At 40.4% G+C, this 17730-nt stretch overlaps 1 long non-coding RNA gene and 1 pseudogene across 1 annotated transcript; both read left to right on the top strand.

Moving 5' to 3' along the window:
• Window positions 1–1261: 1261 nt before the first annotated feature.
• LOC119722374 lies at window positions 1262–17416 on the top strand (annotated as a pseudogene).
• Window positions 7235–9783, top strand: LOC119722375. Its single transcript, XR_005270441.1, has 3 exons — window positions 7235–7761; window positions 8454–8641; window positions 8796–9783. It is a non-coding gene; the product is annotated as an uncharacterized LOC119722375 (long non-coding RNA).
• Window positions 17417–17730: the final 314 nt, after the last annotated feature.

Here is a 17730-nt window from a genome sequence, read left to right as displayed (position 1 = left end):
GTCCCTGCACATTTGTACATTTAATGTTAATTTCTTCATTAAAAGTTTGTTCATTTTCAAAAGGGACTTTTCATTTGAAAAGATGGGTGTGGAAGTTGTGTTTACATGGGCATTATGGGCCTTATTCACGAGTCGGCCATATGGCATTGAAAGTTAGGTAAAATCTTAATTTTCGGAACTTGCGAAGAGAATGAAAGCAACTTAATGTATAATAAATTACAGTCTGCTTCAATGAATAATTTAGAATTTGTAATTAAACATTCCTTTATATTTAAAGTCATATTTTGTGCATGCATAATTAGTCTGGCGCCATCCCATTCAACTGTTAACAATTAATGAAATACATTCAGGGAACTAGACAAAAATTGCCAACTCGTGAATAAGGCCCACATTGTCTGCAAAACTCAAATTCGGCAACATTTTACCAAAAATCAAGTACCTTTAACTCTATGAAATGTTTATAAAAAAAAATACCTTTTTTGCATCAGTTAAGTTCAATGAGTATTGAAGTGTTGTCTTCGTGAAATATACATGTCATTGTATTTTTAGATGTGTAGATTATTTTCATGTTTTAAAGAATAAATTGCAGAGGTCTCATCCATACATGAGGTCAAACGTTCACTGAAATGTGATGAATTATTTTGGCCCCTGGCAGCGCCCCCGTGAAGTGCTTCAGTAGCATCATTTTCACCTTCATTGTCATCCTATGCATCAAAATAGTTCTTCCTGTCCCTAAAGACTCTCTCCCTTTGCAAAGCACAAGGATTCTGCATCAAAAGCAGCAGAAAAAACCCATGATAAGTCGCAGCGATTTTACCAGACTGGCAGAATGTTAATTTTTAAACATTTTCCCCACCAAAAATTACATTTAAGATTGATTGTTTCACTGCTACAATTGATTCGGATCAAGTGTAAAGTTAAGTTTGATTCGGACTAAAATTTCTTTTTGCAAGGAACATAAGTTTAATTGTAAATTTCAGGGTTTGCTTTGGAGATAAGATTGATTTTGGCAGGATAAGATTATTCGGGAAGTTTTATGAAACGCACCACAGCTGTTCGTCATCAACAGAGGAGAACGCCCTCCCGGGCCGTATGTCCGTTCGTCACAAAAATCTAATCCTCTCAGCAACGATGCACGTACGCGATACGCTAACGTCGCATGACGTCATAATACGCACACGAATCCCGTACCTGCACGGTTTTCTAATGGTCCCTATTATAATATCATCCGTTCACGCATAATTCACCACTATTATTACTACCAGTGGATTTTTCAAGACAGACCGCGTTCAACTTCACACCGGCACTGCAACAAACGAATAACTTTCGCTATGCATTACGACGACATTTTGAACCACATTGGCCATTTTGGCAAATACCAAAAGTTGATTGTTGTGCTATTGTCCCTGATAGAACTTCCAACAGCATGTCATTTCATAGCTCAGGTGTTTCTGGCGGCCAACGCCGATCATTGGTGCCTGGTCCCGGCCAGCCAGGCCGTCAACTGCAGCCTGCTCCAGCTGACTCGGTGTCTGCCTGTCAGGAAGCACAGAAGAACCAGAGCATCCCGTACGAGTTGGACTCCCAGGGAAGTCAAGTTTACTCCTCGTGTGAGCGATACGTGTCCGATGATGAGGTAGACGGCGACCAAGGTACCAACTCGACGGATGTCATCGCTTGTGATGCTGGCTGGGATTTCGATCGATCTCGCTACAAATCCTCCATCAATGAAGAGGTATGGATATTTTTAAATAACATAAGCCTTAGCAAACAGATCTTTACGTTTGGAAAAGTTTTCGGACGGTATCATACACGGTTGTGCTTCATATTACATGACTTTCTTTGTATACCAATATGTTGACCGGGAAAAAGGGTCCCGTGCACCATTCTGACTTTCTTCCCCATAAACATGTATTTATGTGCATCCAATTTGGTCTCACTGAATGACTTAGCTTACTTTGTTTTTGTTTCTGATGTGTTTTGTGAATACCACACTATCGTTTCATATACCCTGTGCTCTTAAAAAAAAGCACATTATTTTTCCCTTCAGTGACCTATCAGCCATCAAGTGATAATGTGTCCTAAAAAGTCGAAATTAGCAGGGAAAATATTGAAGTACTTACTGAGAAAACACTTAGAAATGTTAAGACCAGTCTCATAGGTGGGCACAGGGTGACAAGTGATGGCGAGATATGGAATCTTTCCAAAGCGTTTTTAAGTCGAGAATTTTTTTTTTTGCTGGAACAGTTTAACCTGGTCTGTGACCGGGAGGATTTGGCAGGCCTGGCCAGTCAGTCTGGTTTGCTGGTCTGCTGACCGGATCCTTGGTTTGGGGTTCAGTGGGTGATTGGTATGTATATTTGAAGAGAATAAAGGAGTAGGCCTACAATGGAATATAGATGCTTGGTGCGGCCAAAAGGAATTGTATATAACGATTAAAAGATTAAGTTTGATGAGATTTGAAGGTTTGCATGGTGGAAAGATACTAAGACAAGATAAATTTGCGGTACCGTAGCGCCATGCGAATAAATCTCTTTTGTGAGTATGTGTGGTTCTGAAAAGTCCCTCTGGTTCTTGAAGTAAAATACTTCAATTTGCGAGGGATCAACACACCTTGGAAATTCCTAGTATTTGAGTAAAATCCATATGTATATTTCGTGATAACCTTGTGGGGACGTATTCATCTATAGAAATTGCCCTGTGGAGACGTATTCAGTCTTTGTTCCCTATTATACCCATGTCTCCCCAGGGTACCGTGTAAACCACAGACAGAGTGTTTATTCCCATTAAGTTTCAGAACCTCAAACGCTCACAAAGGACATTGCACGGAGCAACCCTAAACTAATAATCTTATACTTCCCCATTCAAACATTTCAGTCTCATTCGCTTGTATAGACACTGTGTAGCCATTGTATAACACAGCCAAATTCGAAATGACCTCGGAAGTTTTTGCGTAAATTTATTGTGCCATTGTAATAGTTTTTGTTGGCCCTATCTCAATTTCAACCTCTGCCCAGAAGCGTCTGCTTTTGACAGAACAGGTCACATATCTGAAAGGAGTCGGAGGAGAGCGGAGGGGGGCCGCAGCCGAGTGCGAACGGCCGTCTGTGTGCCTCTTCCATTCGAAAAATAGGGGTGTTTAAAATGTTGGGAAAATAAACGTCCGCTTTCAAGTCCTGTTGGCTTCTCAATATAACTTTGAACAAAAAAGTACAATTTACATGACTGCACATTGGCAAAACAGCATAAAGTCATACAAAAAATAATAAGCGGAAAAGCCCTATGTTCAGTTTTCAAACAGACATAGACAGCTCTAGTTGTAATGGTTTTTTTTTTCACAGACAATGAAATTATTGCTAATTATTCATTTGGAGTGAGCCACATATTTGTTGAAAATTTGTTTTTCATCATTTAGGTCACTTTCTTTTTGACTCGCCCTGTATTGCTCATTTTGACCTTATGAGATCAGTGTTTTGTAAATAATATCATCTTCTGCCCCAGGTTGGGAAGGAGGAAGACTTTTGTCCTCAGCCTAACCCTCGTCACCGTCTCATCCATTGTGACGACCTTCGCTCCTAACTTCGCTGCCTTTGCCGGCTTGCGTTTCGTTACGGCAGCCTGTGCAAACGGAGCCCTCCTCATGACTTTTATTATCTGTAAGTTGGTGTATGTACAACTGTAAATAGGTTAATTTATTATAGGGAGACATAGTTATTCATTAATACCTAAGACAGTTTACCCAATCCTATTGCTCGAGAGCCCGTCACGTGGTTGGTCTTAAACGGATGATAAAGACCGACTGGCTGGTCTTAAACACTTTTCCAGTGTCGCATGATATTTGGACTTAAAAGAAATCCAGTGCACTGAACGTTAACAATGCTCACGTACGCATGCGCAATACTACCAGTGAATCACCGCACCGCCGCAGCTGCATTCTGCGCGACATCGCGCAGTAAGCGCTTAACGCGCCAGTTTCCATAAAGGAGTTGTGTACGACTTACTTGCTGGACACTCCATCATTTATAGCTAGAGGAAAACATGAACTGAAGTTGTTGAGCAAAATCGTTGGAAGTTAATTTTTTTGGCTTGTTGTGACTTTTGGATCGAAACGTTTGGATTTTTTTTTGGCCGAAAACACTTTACACTTTGCCGTCTGTACTATAATACGCATCTACATTTTGCATTGGATGCATAAACAGCCCTATCGCCGTTTGCGAGTTAGCCACGCCCCATAGACAACCCTATGTTGGAATTGTGTACATTTAGTTTTGTTCGTCTCACATTTTGCGCATTCCGCGTCCATTTGTGTACCATGTAATCACGGATCCTACACACAAGGATTAACTACTCGGCCCAACTCCTGGTTAGACGCGTGATAACGGCCTGTAGTGGTGGCAAATACCATGAATACTTTTCAACAAAGACCACTGTGCGCGGTGGCTTTCAGATTTGCAAAGCTCTGCGCCCGATCTGGCCTCGAAGTCTGTCAAGCCAGCGAATTATATTTTTGAATATTCATGAGTCTACGTTTTTGGTCTTTATTATTGAATTCTGATAAGTGACAACTACTTAAATAACCATGGTAATGCCGAGCACAATATCTTTAGCTTTAAGATGAACAATGAAATGTCGCTTTTGTTTCATCGGTTCGGCATCCTATCTCTCTAAAACTTTTTAATAAAAGCCTAATTAAAAACGAAATATGGGTAAACGGTGTTCTCCTCGAAATTTGACGTTTATTTCCCGGGTAAATACTTCATCTATGACGACAAAAACTGCACAATATACCATCTGTTATATCCTGAAGTATTTATTTTTTTAAAATAATTTGGAACAATTATATCTTAAATAAGAAGTAGTTTTACTTACAGTTTTATGAATATTTCCGTTTTAGATGGCGTGCAAAAACCCAACACATGGCACATCTTGAAAATTCGCGATTACGCGCCAACGGTCGTTTATCCTGGTGTCTAGGATCCGTGGACAGTACAAGGGGTTTTGAATTTCGTGTTTGCTTGGCATCTGTATCGGACTTCATGTCTAATACAAATACCAGATGCTTGTGAAAACAAGATGCCAAAATGGCTGTATACCTAAAAACCATAATTTTTCTCATGCAAAATAGCAAATTGCATCACATAACATTAAACTAAAAGTGAAATAGAATGACCAATGTTTGGAATCGCCCTCTAACAGCAAAAAGGAAGTCTTGTAAATGAATCTAAATGAACATAAACGAAATGTGCTGCTCAATCACTTAATTGATTGAACTGGAATGGAATCGAAAATGAAACGCGTGTTCAGAGCGATTCTCGAATACAGACGAAAATGAATGACCGATTGTCGAAAATGGATGAACATTTTGGAAATTGGTCGGGAAAACCTACACTTAGCTAGGGCCTTATATAGAGAAATGTGACAGTTGTTGCATTATTTTCAGTGTATACCAGCACAATTTGCACATAATAATACATGGTGTCGGTCGTATGAAATCTTCTTACCGTAAAATTTGCATTTTTGCGACTTATTTCATCTCCCAACCTCTTCATAAATAGTTACTTTTTAATCTTCATCAATTATTTATTAATTTATTTTTGTGCAGCTTTGGAGATAGTTGGGCCCAGCAAGCGTGTGCTGGTCGGGACTGTAGCGGCAGTATTCTCCGCCTTTGGCTACGTCATGCTGTCCATATTTGCATACTTTATACGGGATTGGCGGCACCTCCAATTAGCGATTTCGCTTCCATATGTTGTGTCGTTCCTACTCGTTATGTGAGTACATTTAATTGTTTACTGCCGTGACATGATAATGACGTTTTACTGCCGTGACATGATATGACGTTTTGAACACCCGATCGGGGGCGCATGGCAGCCCAAGCGAAACAAACTCGTTATCCCACATCACAGCAGCTAACAATTGTTTTGTTATACCTCTGTCTTGGATTCTTTGGATTTTGATGTAAAAGTCAAGAAAACAAACTTCGGTAAACACAACAATCATTATAATCAAACGTCAACTCACATGCATGTCGCATGCTCGAAACAGCTGATCGTCTGCAAGTTCGCTGCTCCCACTGATGTGTAAAAACATGGTGAAAATAGCGTGGGTGATATACTGATGTGTAAAAACATGGTGAAAATAGCGTGGGTACCAACGATACAAGCGTTTTACACCGTACGCACAAAGTCATAGTATACAAATATTGACTGCTTCGGTCGAGTGGTGTAGCAAAAGTATACTCCCGAGGTGATCCATGAACTACGCATTCTATTTTTCCTCGAGGCGAAGCAGAGTGAAAATAAAACAGAATGCTCCATCGCAGAGGGAGGCTAGTATACTACACCACGAGATAAAGCAGTCAATATTTGTTTTATAGCACCTCTCCCACAGATTCTGCTTAATTTTAAGAGATACCTGATTAATGTGATCTAAATACAATTAAAAAGTACTTATAAAAATTATTTGAATACGTAATTCGTTGAAAATTTACTTGCACTTTTCCAAATTACCGCTTCACGAAGTGTTTAAGTGTGCGTTTATGAGAAGACCATGCAAAATCCTGAAAAATCGACAAGGTGGGGGGTCAGCGAATTAAGTTCAAATCTTGGCCATTTGATCCCCACCTGAGACGATACCACTCGGTGGAGTAGCTCGATAAATAATCACACGGTGGCCGAGTACGGGGCACCAACAATTTTGAGCAAAAAGGGTGACTTCCGGGGAGTAAATTTGTGTTGTTTCTGGTGTAAAGTTATAGCCTCGTTTATACCCTTAAACTAAATCGTTTACTGTCGACCTACATATCAAAAGAAAGGGTTTAATCTCCTCTAAACGATGAAATATAAATCTTTGATATGCAAGCATTCACTGCGGAGATATAGGCGTAAGAAAAACACGTATCAGCTCTATTACGAAATGAAGTCCTTTACGCGGTAAACCATAACTTAATTAATGCAGGGCTGAGAGTCAACAAACTTGGAGGAAATATAGTTCAGATATCCGACTACAATAATAAAAAATAAAAAAACTGTCAGCTATTCTTGTTTTTGTTTGCTCACGGTCAACAAAGTTGAAAAATTCCTAATTTTCAAGACCAAACCTACATAGCCCCCTAGACAGTTCCGAGTGCAATTGGTTGCCCTTAATTGACATTTTGCAGGAATTGTTGTAAGAGCATAACAAAATGTACATTTTGCAGACTTCACCTATTGGGTGGGTGAGTGGGCTACCTTTGGTGGTGCGCATTGATCCGGTAGGAGGGGAACGTCCTGTTGCCGCCCACCCAGTTAGCGCGCGGTATCGAAAGAGGGCGCCCTCGCATTACATTACCGTCAAAATGGCAGCCATGGACATGCCGTCTGTGCGGCTGCAATGTGATTTTAGTAATTTTGAGTATAGCAAAGCCATCGAATGTGGTGTAAATCCCTCTTATCTGCGCGAACTAAATACAGTGCAACTTAATCGATGCACAAAAGACATACGGAGCCATTTGCAGAAGTGGAAAGTCGCTGCATATGATGTGAATGTCGAGTGGAAACTGATCCTCCTGCGATGTGGTTTGTTCGACGTCGATGCATACACTGATAAGACAATACGTCCAGCGCATAGATACAAGTTAGGGTTGAGTTGGACATCATCAAGGAAATGTTGTCATCCACTCCATAAAGGGAAAGGCAAACCATTCCGTGATGTGAATAAAGCAACTAGCCGTGAGATCATAGATGTTTGATCGATGGGGTACCATGATCACTGTTGGAACAGGTAAGAAGACAGAAATCAAACAAAAATACATTTTTGAAAATTAAAATGAATTAATCATGGTCAAGGTCCATTTCTGATCAACTGACTTTGTTCCTGGGTAGGTTATATCAATTAAATCCCTTATCATGCAGTTGACTTGGGACCAGTGAAATTTATTATTGTGCGAAAAATTAATACTGGTTGTCACAGCTCTGGACCACACACATGGTTTTCGGCAGTGGACACACATGAATTTATTTTGTTTTATATAAAGAAAGTTAAAACTGCACTGAACATGCGCAGTTTGGGGAATAAAACATATATATTTTTTTTGCACTTACATTGTTTTTTTTTACTTTTATTCACGAGATGTGACTCATCAGACCATTTACAACTTAAAGAACAATTTCAGATTTGTTTCCCCTTTTATACAAATCCTCCAGAGCCAGCCACATCAGAAAAAGAAAAAGTAATAAGTGCAATTAAATACAGGCAATATAAAATAATAAAAGAAGATTTCTTATTTTTTATTTATTTATTATTTATTTTTTTTTGGGGGGGGGGGAATTTATGACATGGGTTTTGTTCAAGGCATCTATTGCTCAATATTGTTGGCTACATACGCCCCGCTTTATATCTTTTACTTTAAAAAAATATTAAGCCTGCTGCGGCCTTAACACTTTGTTAATTCTCACTGTTCATATAACTTTCAGGTATCTGTAGAGGTTGTCTATCTTAGCACAAACAAGCAGTTACGCACCAGACAGCGGAACAATTACCATCTAGCGATGTGCTCTCTAAGGAACAAGAAGAGCATCAGTGTACAATCAGTGATTTCACATCGCCGGCTGGTGTACCATCTCTCCAACCCACCGACACAGCGTGCACTTCAGTTCATGAGGTAAAGAGAGAGAACTAAGAATGGACCTTGACATATTGCATCTCATTTATCACAGATGAATTGTAAGCACTCTTCTTTGAGTACATCAATTTGTATTTCAACCCTATATGTAGCATGCATCTCACTGTTTTTATTTTCTTATGATTATTTCTAGCATACATCTGAGTCCTCATCAAGTGATGGAGATATTACACAGGATGTAGGTGCACTTGACTCTTCTTGGGCTCCAACCCCCTGACCAAAGAATGTGGAGCTGCAATCCCTGAACACTTTCCTTACTGAGGGGGGAATGTCTGCTGTTGATGGGCAGCTTCATCTGTCATTAGAATAAGCATCTGATAGCACCATCCATTATTATAGAAGGAAGGCAAAGGAAGCCTTTGGTTTAGTTCTTCATTGTTTAGCACCACGTCAAGAAGATGGGCTCATGAAGATTACAATCGGTGAAACAACTGCTTAATCATCACAAAGTGGTCAAAATTTTGATAGTAGTGCCCGTTTTCATTTTTTTTTATTGCATCCTTTTTTACCAACATTTTTGCATTAGTGGTTCCATGTTCTCTTCCTTTACGTATTTTGTGTTTAAACAAAGGGTTATCATGGTTTGTTATTTGAAGACAGTGACTGTTTTTTGTTTTTTAATGTTAATTTAAGAAGGAAAACAATTTCTTGATTTATATTCTATTGTTTTTTCGAGTTTGATCGTTAGGTTGTTCCATGTGTCATTCTATTTTGATACTGTGTTGGTTCAGTTTTCTTCTTTCAACTTCCATTTAAGTTTAAAGTTCAATTTAGTTTTGTACAGTTGACTCTCGTTATAGCAAGGTCGGTGAGACTGCCCAAACTACCTCTTTAAACAGAAATGTTGCTTTAAAAGGACAGAGAAACAAAGAGACACAAAGAGAACTAGAGATTCGAGACCTCAGAATGTGCTCTATATAAGCAGCAGTAGGACATCTTTGTAAAAGTGTTCTTTATAACAAAAGTCGACTGTAGTACTACCATTTTACTTATTTGGTGGGGTGGATAACAGGTTTAAGGTTTGGATAAAAGTTAATTTGGATCCTTTTTGATTATTGGTTTTTTGAAAGGTTTTCTTCAAATTTTGGTTGGTAAAATAAATCATTCTTTTTTGGTCTTTCTAAAACTTTGTTTGTCATTGTTTCTATTTATTCAAATCCTCTCTACTTGTTCCTACCCCATCTAGGTGTGTCTCATTTTTGACGAGTACCCCAACATTTAGCGTTTTTCTCATTCAATTTATTATTTTCCTAGTTTATTAATTTTCCGGGTTACATTAACATGCCAAAAAAATAACAGAATTGTCATCCAAGCCTCATCATTCCCACATTTGGTGCGCGATATGTGGCAGGGTTTACCCCCCCCCCCCACCACCCCCATTGTGTCTTCATTTTGTTCTGGTAATCTCGGGAATTCTTTAGATGATTATTGGGGGATACTTCTGTTAACAAAAAGACAAGTGTGTGTTGAGTATAGGAACATTTGTGGGGACTCCCTCTGCCACAAATCGGGCAGGGTATACATTCCATCCTGGACTCTGAAAGGTGGCGGCCATATTGATTTAAAGTGAAACCCCCTACCCTAAAAATGGGATAAATTAAGGAATTATAGCACCCCTTATGGCGTCTCCAGTATTAAAATATGTTTTAATTTTTTGATCATGAATATATACACGTTTGCCAATTTTCATAACATTCAAGCAAAAAAGAAAAAAATGATGTGAAAAATACACTTTTTGACCAAAAAGGTGCCAAAAAAAAAGCCCTCTGTTAAAGATTTTTAAAAATATTTTTGACGTCATTATTTACAAATTGGAAATATAAAACTTGGTAGCAAATTTCATAAAAATTGGTTGTCGACTTTTGAAAATACAGAAAAGGGGGGGGGGCACTGTATGCCCCTCCCCCGTCCCTTTACTAGCGAAAAATAGGGGTAAAACAGACTCCTGCCATTTTATACTAAAACTGCTGACAATGTTTTTATTCTTGATACTTAAGGACCATGATAAGAACTCTCTTTCACCTGAGTGTCATTGTTCAAAGACCTGCACTAATGACGCTACGGCGACTTAAAGATCGCTATTTCTATGACTCAACTTTGGGGGTACCCTTAGTGCCGTTGCCTCCTAAGAGCAATTTTTTTCTAAATTTTGAGTACCTGGTTTTAGGTCAGGATACAACCTCAGGACCCTGCAAATTTCATTTCTCTGCTGCTTTCCCCTGTTGAGCAGCAAGCGTTTAAAACGTTTGTACCCCAAAATCATAAAAATCACCATTTTTCACTAATAAAAACACATTTTTGGCTCTTTTTTTCTGCTACGGAGGTCAGATTGGCCAAATATTTTGTACAACCTCAAGGCTACCTATGACCCACCTACCCCCCAAATTTTAACCAAATCCGCCGACCCCCACCTTGTCACGGTCTGCATGGTCCTCTCGTGGACATACTCTTAAAATATCCCACAGGGAGTGTGCAATGACTTTTTATAAACTTAACACGTGATCGTTCTCAGCCAATGAAAATACAGCATCACGACAGAGGTATAGCAATTACATGTCGATTCAACAAGGTCACAGTAAATATCGACCTTATGCATATATCTCAGCAGAGCAGTGGCGTAGCCAGGAATTTTTCAGTGGGGGGGCGCTGGGGGGGCTGGAACATTTCATGGGGGGCGTCATGTAGGGGCGTCAATCGCTTCTCAAAAGTGGGGGGGCATACCTTGATCAGAACTGATGCGAGCGCGAAGCGCGAAGCCCTTACGGCGTGGGGGTTCGGGGCCCGCTTAAGGGCCCCGAAAAAAATTGGATTCTAAATGTTCTGTGGTGTGATCTGAAGCAATTTCTTACCACTTTCCTCCATGCTTTAACTAATATTTTCTTAGCAAAAGATAATTATTTGAACATCGTTTTCGAGGTTGGAGCCATTGAATCAGCTATCGGTATTCTGAGCTATAGGCGTGGGGTTCGGGGCCCGCTTAAGGGCCCCGAAAAAAAATTGGATTCTCGATGCTCTGTGGTGTGATCTGAGGCAATTTCTTACCACTTTAAACAATAATTATCTTAGCACAAAAGATAATAATTTAAACATAATTTTCGAGGTTTTTCCAGCTATATAAAGGCATAGGAAAATTTTTTGAACATTGTTTTCGAGGTTGGAGTCATTGAATCAGCTACCAGAATTCTGAGCTGTAGGCGTGGGGTTCGGGGCCCGCTTAAGGGCCCGAAAATGTTTGGATTCTAAATGCTCTGTGGTGCTATCTGAGGCAATTTCTGACCACTTTAACCAATATTTTCTAAGCAAAAGATACATTGTAGTACATAATAGGGCCCTGTAAATGAGACACGAGTTCAAAAATCGGGGGGGGGGACATTTGATATTGTGTCCTCCAGTCCCCCTGTCCCCCCAGGATTGACGCCCATGGCGTTATGTAGATCAATGATAATTTTTTTAGAAACTCAAAATCTCAGTGGGGGGGGGGGGGGGGGAGACAAGGTTCCCCCACGCCCCCCCCCCCCCCCCCCCCCCCCCCGTGGCTACGCCACTGATTTCAAGGAGTTTTAATTGGTCTATTATTATTATTTAGCTTATATGAATGGAGGAAAAAGTTTGTGCGTGGCCGATTCGCGTGATATCGCTGACTGAAACTGTGTGTTCCACGGACCACCTGTCTATAATACGTGTTCCGTGGTGTGAGCGAGCAGTGCAGTGGGTGTTAATACGCATTTTAGATTATCATTATGCGCTATGTCATGCCGGTTGTCAGCTTACTGGTCCGCAGTCGCCGGTCGAAGGGTCGTTTCTCAGTGGTCATCATGTGGATCATTCGCGACTACATGTATTTAGATTTAGATCAATGATAATTTTTTTAGAAACTCAAAATCTCAGGGGGGGGGGGGGGGGCGACTGGGGGGGGGGGCGACAAGGTTTCATGGGGGGCGGTCGCCCCCCCCACGGCCCCCCCCCCCCCCCCCCCCGGTGGCTACGCCACTGCATCAGAGTCTTTGTTTATATGAATCCTTAATGGTTGCGCGCTTGGCAATCAACAGCTAGACCTATCAATATTCATCACATAAAAAAGAGGTATAAAAGAGAGATATAAAACACAACAGCACTTTAAAATTGCTGAAATGACATCGTGCTGTTCATGTGCAGAGTTATGCCCGAGTCTCCCCGCTGGCTGATATCGAAGGGGTGCTTCAAGGAAGCCGAGAAAATCATCACAAAGATCGCCAAAGTCAACGGCACCAAGGTCCCGGAAAACCTGTTTGAAAGTCTTGAGCACCTCCAGGAAAATGAAATGGTACGGCACTCTACTTTGTCCGTTTGTGGCATTCTGTGTTTTAGTTTGTAGCTGTATACTGTAGGTCATTATTTTGTATGCGTATATCTTCACTTCCATTTGATGAGTTTAATCATTAATTCTAACCCACCTCAATCCTCCAACATCCTCGTGGCGGTTTGGAGGATTTTGGAGGATTGAGGATGAATGGTGTTTGAGAAACATAAGGATTTTGGAGGATGAATGGTGTTGAAGCACATGAGCAGGGCTATGCATGTAAATTATACATTGTTTTGTGAAGCGCTTTGAGACAATTATACTCCCCATTATACTGAATATCCCATTATATCACGTTATTATGGAGGATTTTGAAGGATTGAGGATGCTTCCTAGCAAACAAGGCCTAAGGAGTTTAAGGTTTTTCCCTCCCTACTTCTTTTGGGTCGATTTTAAATCAGGTGCAATTTTTTTTTTTTTTTAGAGGAATGAGGATTTTGGAGGATTGAGAAATTATGTTTGAAAAGGAAGAGGATTTTGGAGGATTGAGGATGAATGCATTTTGGGGGGCAGGACTGTCTGAAGCTTTTGAAGGATTGGGGCGCTGGGTATGCTTCATTTGAACATTATGGAGGATTTTGGAGGATTGAGGATGCTTCCTAGCAAACAAGGCCTAAGGAGTTTAAGGTTTTTCCCTCCCTACTTATTTTGGGTCGATTTTAAATCAGGTGCAATTTTGGTTTTTTTTAGATCCGCTGGCATGGTGTGCAAAATGTTAAAACGATCTTTGTATTTTTAGTTGACTTTCATATTGTTGGGTGTTTGATCAGCCTGCATAATTTGTGTGAGAAAAAAAACTAGAGTTTATTTGCCATATTTATAAGAAGCAATCCGAACATCAACTTATCTATTTCAGTCTACAGCAGAGTTCTCATCTTATTATGGGTTATCTCGTCTGGGTGACATTTTTATATCGGACTCTTATGTATCACTCGCCAACAATGATTTTGATATGAATCATTTTATCCTATGAAATTTTCTTATTCAACCTTTTATCTGATAACCTTTACAAATTGTAAATTTAAGTATCAATTTAGTATGGAATGTGAGTAATTATTTATTGGGCGGATATTTATTTGTGGTTATTTCTTGTATTGCCATTGATTTGTGAGACATAGTTGTAGGACTTGCCTTCCATTTCTAGGATCCGAAGCCCAGCTCCGCTCATCGGACGACCTTCTTGGATCTTTTCCGGACCCCAAACATCCGCAAGAAGACTCTGATTATCTTCTTTAACTGGTAGGCAACAACCATAAATACGTTAATACATGTACCGTGAAATTTGGTTGTGATATAGTTTAGTTGATCGTCGTGTGTGTACGAGTTGTACGGGGGTTCGAATCATGATGGGAGCAAGGTGTTCTTGGGCAATACACTTTACTACAATAAGCTCTCTCCACCAGCAGGAGTATAAATGGGAACCTGCAAGGTGCATGCCCGATGAACAGGGCTATGCGTGTAAATTATACATTGTTTTGTGAAGCGCTTTGAGACAATTATACTCCCCATTATACTGAATATCCCATTATATCACGTTATCTTGAGCTTATAGTATACGTTTGTTGAATTTAATATATTCACGTTTCATGTAATGTACTTTATTCCTGCTTCCAATGGACCGATCCAGTAAACCCCGCCCACTGCGCACTGGACAAAATAACACGTGCTCCTCTCCAATGCCACACTGCATTTTCCTGCCGCGCGCATCATACGCGTGTGCACGCACGTCGGACTTTTGTGCACGCACGTCGGACATAAATCACGGCTGTGATTGGTCAGAACACCATGGGGCGGTGCTTACTGGATCGGTCCATTACTGTTGAGTAATGTTGTATTGTTTCAATCTGCTTTATAAAAGTACGTAAATACATGTGATATTGAATGGAAAAATTAAAACAGGTGAATGCAAATTTGGCGTCTTCTTAATTCTTTCTTGACAGGTTTGTGACCAACTTGGCGTACTACGGGCTATCTCTCAGCACCTCCTCACTGGGCATAGATGACTACGTGGCCGCCTTTGTATCCGGTGCCTTGGAGGTACCAGCCTACCTTTTTTGCTGGTTCGTCATGGAGAAATTCGGCCGACGTTTCTCCCTGTCGGCTCTCTTTGTGTCCGGAGGCGTCTTCTGCCTGATAACCATCTTCGTTCGTACGTTTCTTTTTCTTCAATTTTTACATGATGAACACGCATTACTTAAAAAAATATGTTAATATGATCATGGATGGAAAAAAACAGATTATAGAGGCTTCATTCTTAATTTTTGTCACCTTCTGGTAGCGCTGGGTGCTGGCCGGGTCGCGGTGGCTATGATTGGCAAGTTCGCCATTACTGCAGCATTCAGTCACATATACATCTACAGTAGTGAGCTCTACCCGACCGTAATCAGGTAGGCCTATACGATATCTCAACTTCCATGTAAGAGGTCAAATTGGTTTTTGAGTTTAGAATTTCTTCGCTTATTTTATTTACTAAGGGAATCAGTGTGAGCTTGGCCGGTTTTAAACACTCTGTTTAAGACCGGTTGGAGTCTGGATGCCGATAATTACCCGAGCCGGACACTTTTTCCCTCAAAAAATCTAAACTTTTAAGTCCAAAATTCAAAACAAGTCAAAACTTATAAATTTCCAACGATGTTGCTTTTCAAAACATAGCTGTGTTATGGATTGTCCCTCTCGCGAGTAGATGTAAACAACTCCTTATGTGGAGATTGGCGCGCTGGTACCCATCTTCCAAACGGGGGCGCTCTTCAAAACTGACCATTATTACGCATACTACATATTACATGGACATTTTCAAGGCGCATTGTAATGGTTGTTGAGCGGGTTTTCTTTGGTGAGATTGATGTCAGAAGAACTATAAACATTTATTTAAATCATTGCTGACAAAAAAAAAAATTTCAAAAAAATCCGCCAGGGCGAGCAAAGTGCCTCCCTCCTGCCCCCCTGTACACCCCCTGTACATTAGGAAATCACTATGCAAACAACAAAACTACACAATAGATTGATTGTCGCTTTTCCTTTGAAAATTATTCTAATGCCATTAAACCATTTTCGCTCAATCAGGGGTATTGGTTTAGGAGCATCTTCCATGGCAGCCCGCGTGAGTGGGGTTCTTTGCCCCATCATCTTGATCCTAGGCAAATACTGGCAACCACTGCCTCTCTCTGTCTTCGGAGGCAGCTCCGTGCTGGCTGGGATGCTGTCTCTGATGCTGCCGGAGACCTTGGGCCGTGACATGCCGGACACTATTCAAGACGGAGAGCAAGCCGGGAGTAAGTAGTCTGAGTATCACCCGTTGCCCAATGGAGCCCTCTAGCGTCTGATATAATTATGCGAGCAATGCAAATTGTATGCGACCCGCGCGCCAGCCAATCGGGGTGACTTTAGAAAATGTGACGTCATTTCGATCTGAAAAGTGGACTAAGCTTTTTTGTGCACCTATTTCTTACAGTGGGTCCAGGCCTCAGTCTGTGCCGCAAGAAAGGTCTTAAAGACAGCCTTGACTCAAAACCTCCCGAGAACTACCTTCCACTGTCCACAAACAACAAATCTGCGACTGAGCCAGTGGCGATCTGAGGTCCGAAGTTAAAAATCGAAGTCCCAAGCTGTCTTTGTTATTATATTTTCTTAATTAGTTTATTGGCTATAAGAATTGCTAGCATGAGTTAACTTATTATTTGACTTACTGACTTTAAAAGGGCTAACTATCGAGTGTTTAATACATTTTCCATAACCAGCTGTGGTTTGCTTTTTCTTAAAGTTCAAACTTGACGGTTAAAAATGGACGCATGATTTATATTGAAACTTTGGTGGATACGTGCGCTTTGTAAATACGCATTTGTCCATAGGAATAGATGCATGGCCAATAAACCATTATCATGTTGCGACCATTTGATTTGTTTCCCATTCAAACCAATGTAACCAAAGCGAGGCTGTCAGGAAAAATAGTCTGCTTCCTGTTTGCACAAAAACATTATCATTCAGTTCTGTTATTGGATACAGGGAACATGACTAAAATGGTGGCAGCATGGTAAAGGTCTATAGGCCGAATTGCATTGATGGATCCTTCCTCTCACAGAGAATATTAAAAAATAATAGGAATTATAAAGAAAGAAGTTCATAATAATCAAAAGAGGGCGCCACTAAAATGTGAAAATCGCTATACCGAACGATCGATTTTACGAACAATTTCTGTGGATCCCACGATGTTCGTTATAGCGACGTTCCACTTTATGACGTCACGCTTTGTTTACCTGTGCGCTTTCCAGTGAGAGCCCCAGCTGGCTCTCATAAGAAAGCGCACATGTAAACAAAGTGTGACGTCATTTATATTTCAGGTCCATTTGTGATGTTTTGTTTTAACGGGGAAAAAACCTACTTTATTCCGATTTTGGACGTCTGAAACCTTCTGGAAAAAAAAATTAGATTTTTGCACACAAAAGAACGCAACCTGCGAGAGCCGAATTATTGTCGGGCCGCGGACAGCGCAGCCAATAATTCGATTTTTGTGAAGAAATAATTCAATAACTAAACGTCAGTGGAAATTTGTTTCGTTAATGTCTCATTCAAAAGTGATTAACGTTTGTTTTTCTAGGAAAATAGTAATCGAAAAAAAGTGGATGTATTTTTCGAGGTAAAATTCAAAAATAGCACAGGGAACGATCTTTAAAATGAGAAAAAACTACATTCGGATAAGCCCAAAGCCTGAAAAAAAATCATACATCTCGGT

Source organism: Patiria miniata, unplaced genomic scaffold (assembly GCF_015706575.1).
Source record: "Patiria miniata isolate m_02_andy unplaced genomic scaffold, ASM1570657v1 HiC_scaffold_15, whole genome shotgun sequence".
NCBI classification, from domain to species: Eukaryota; Metazoa; Echinodermata; class Asteroidea; order Valvatida; family Asterinidae; genus Patiria; species Patiria miniata.
The sequence above is the reverse complement of the archived record's forward strand: the minus strand, read 5'-3'. Positions and strand labels throughout refer to the sequence as shown.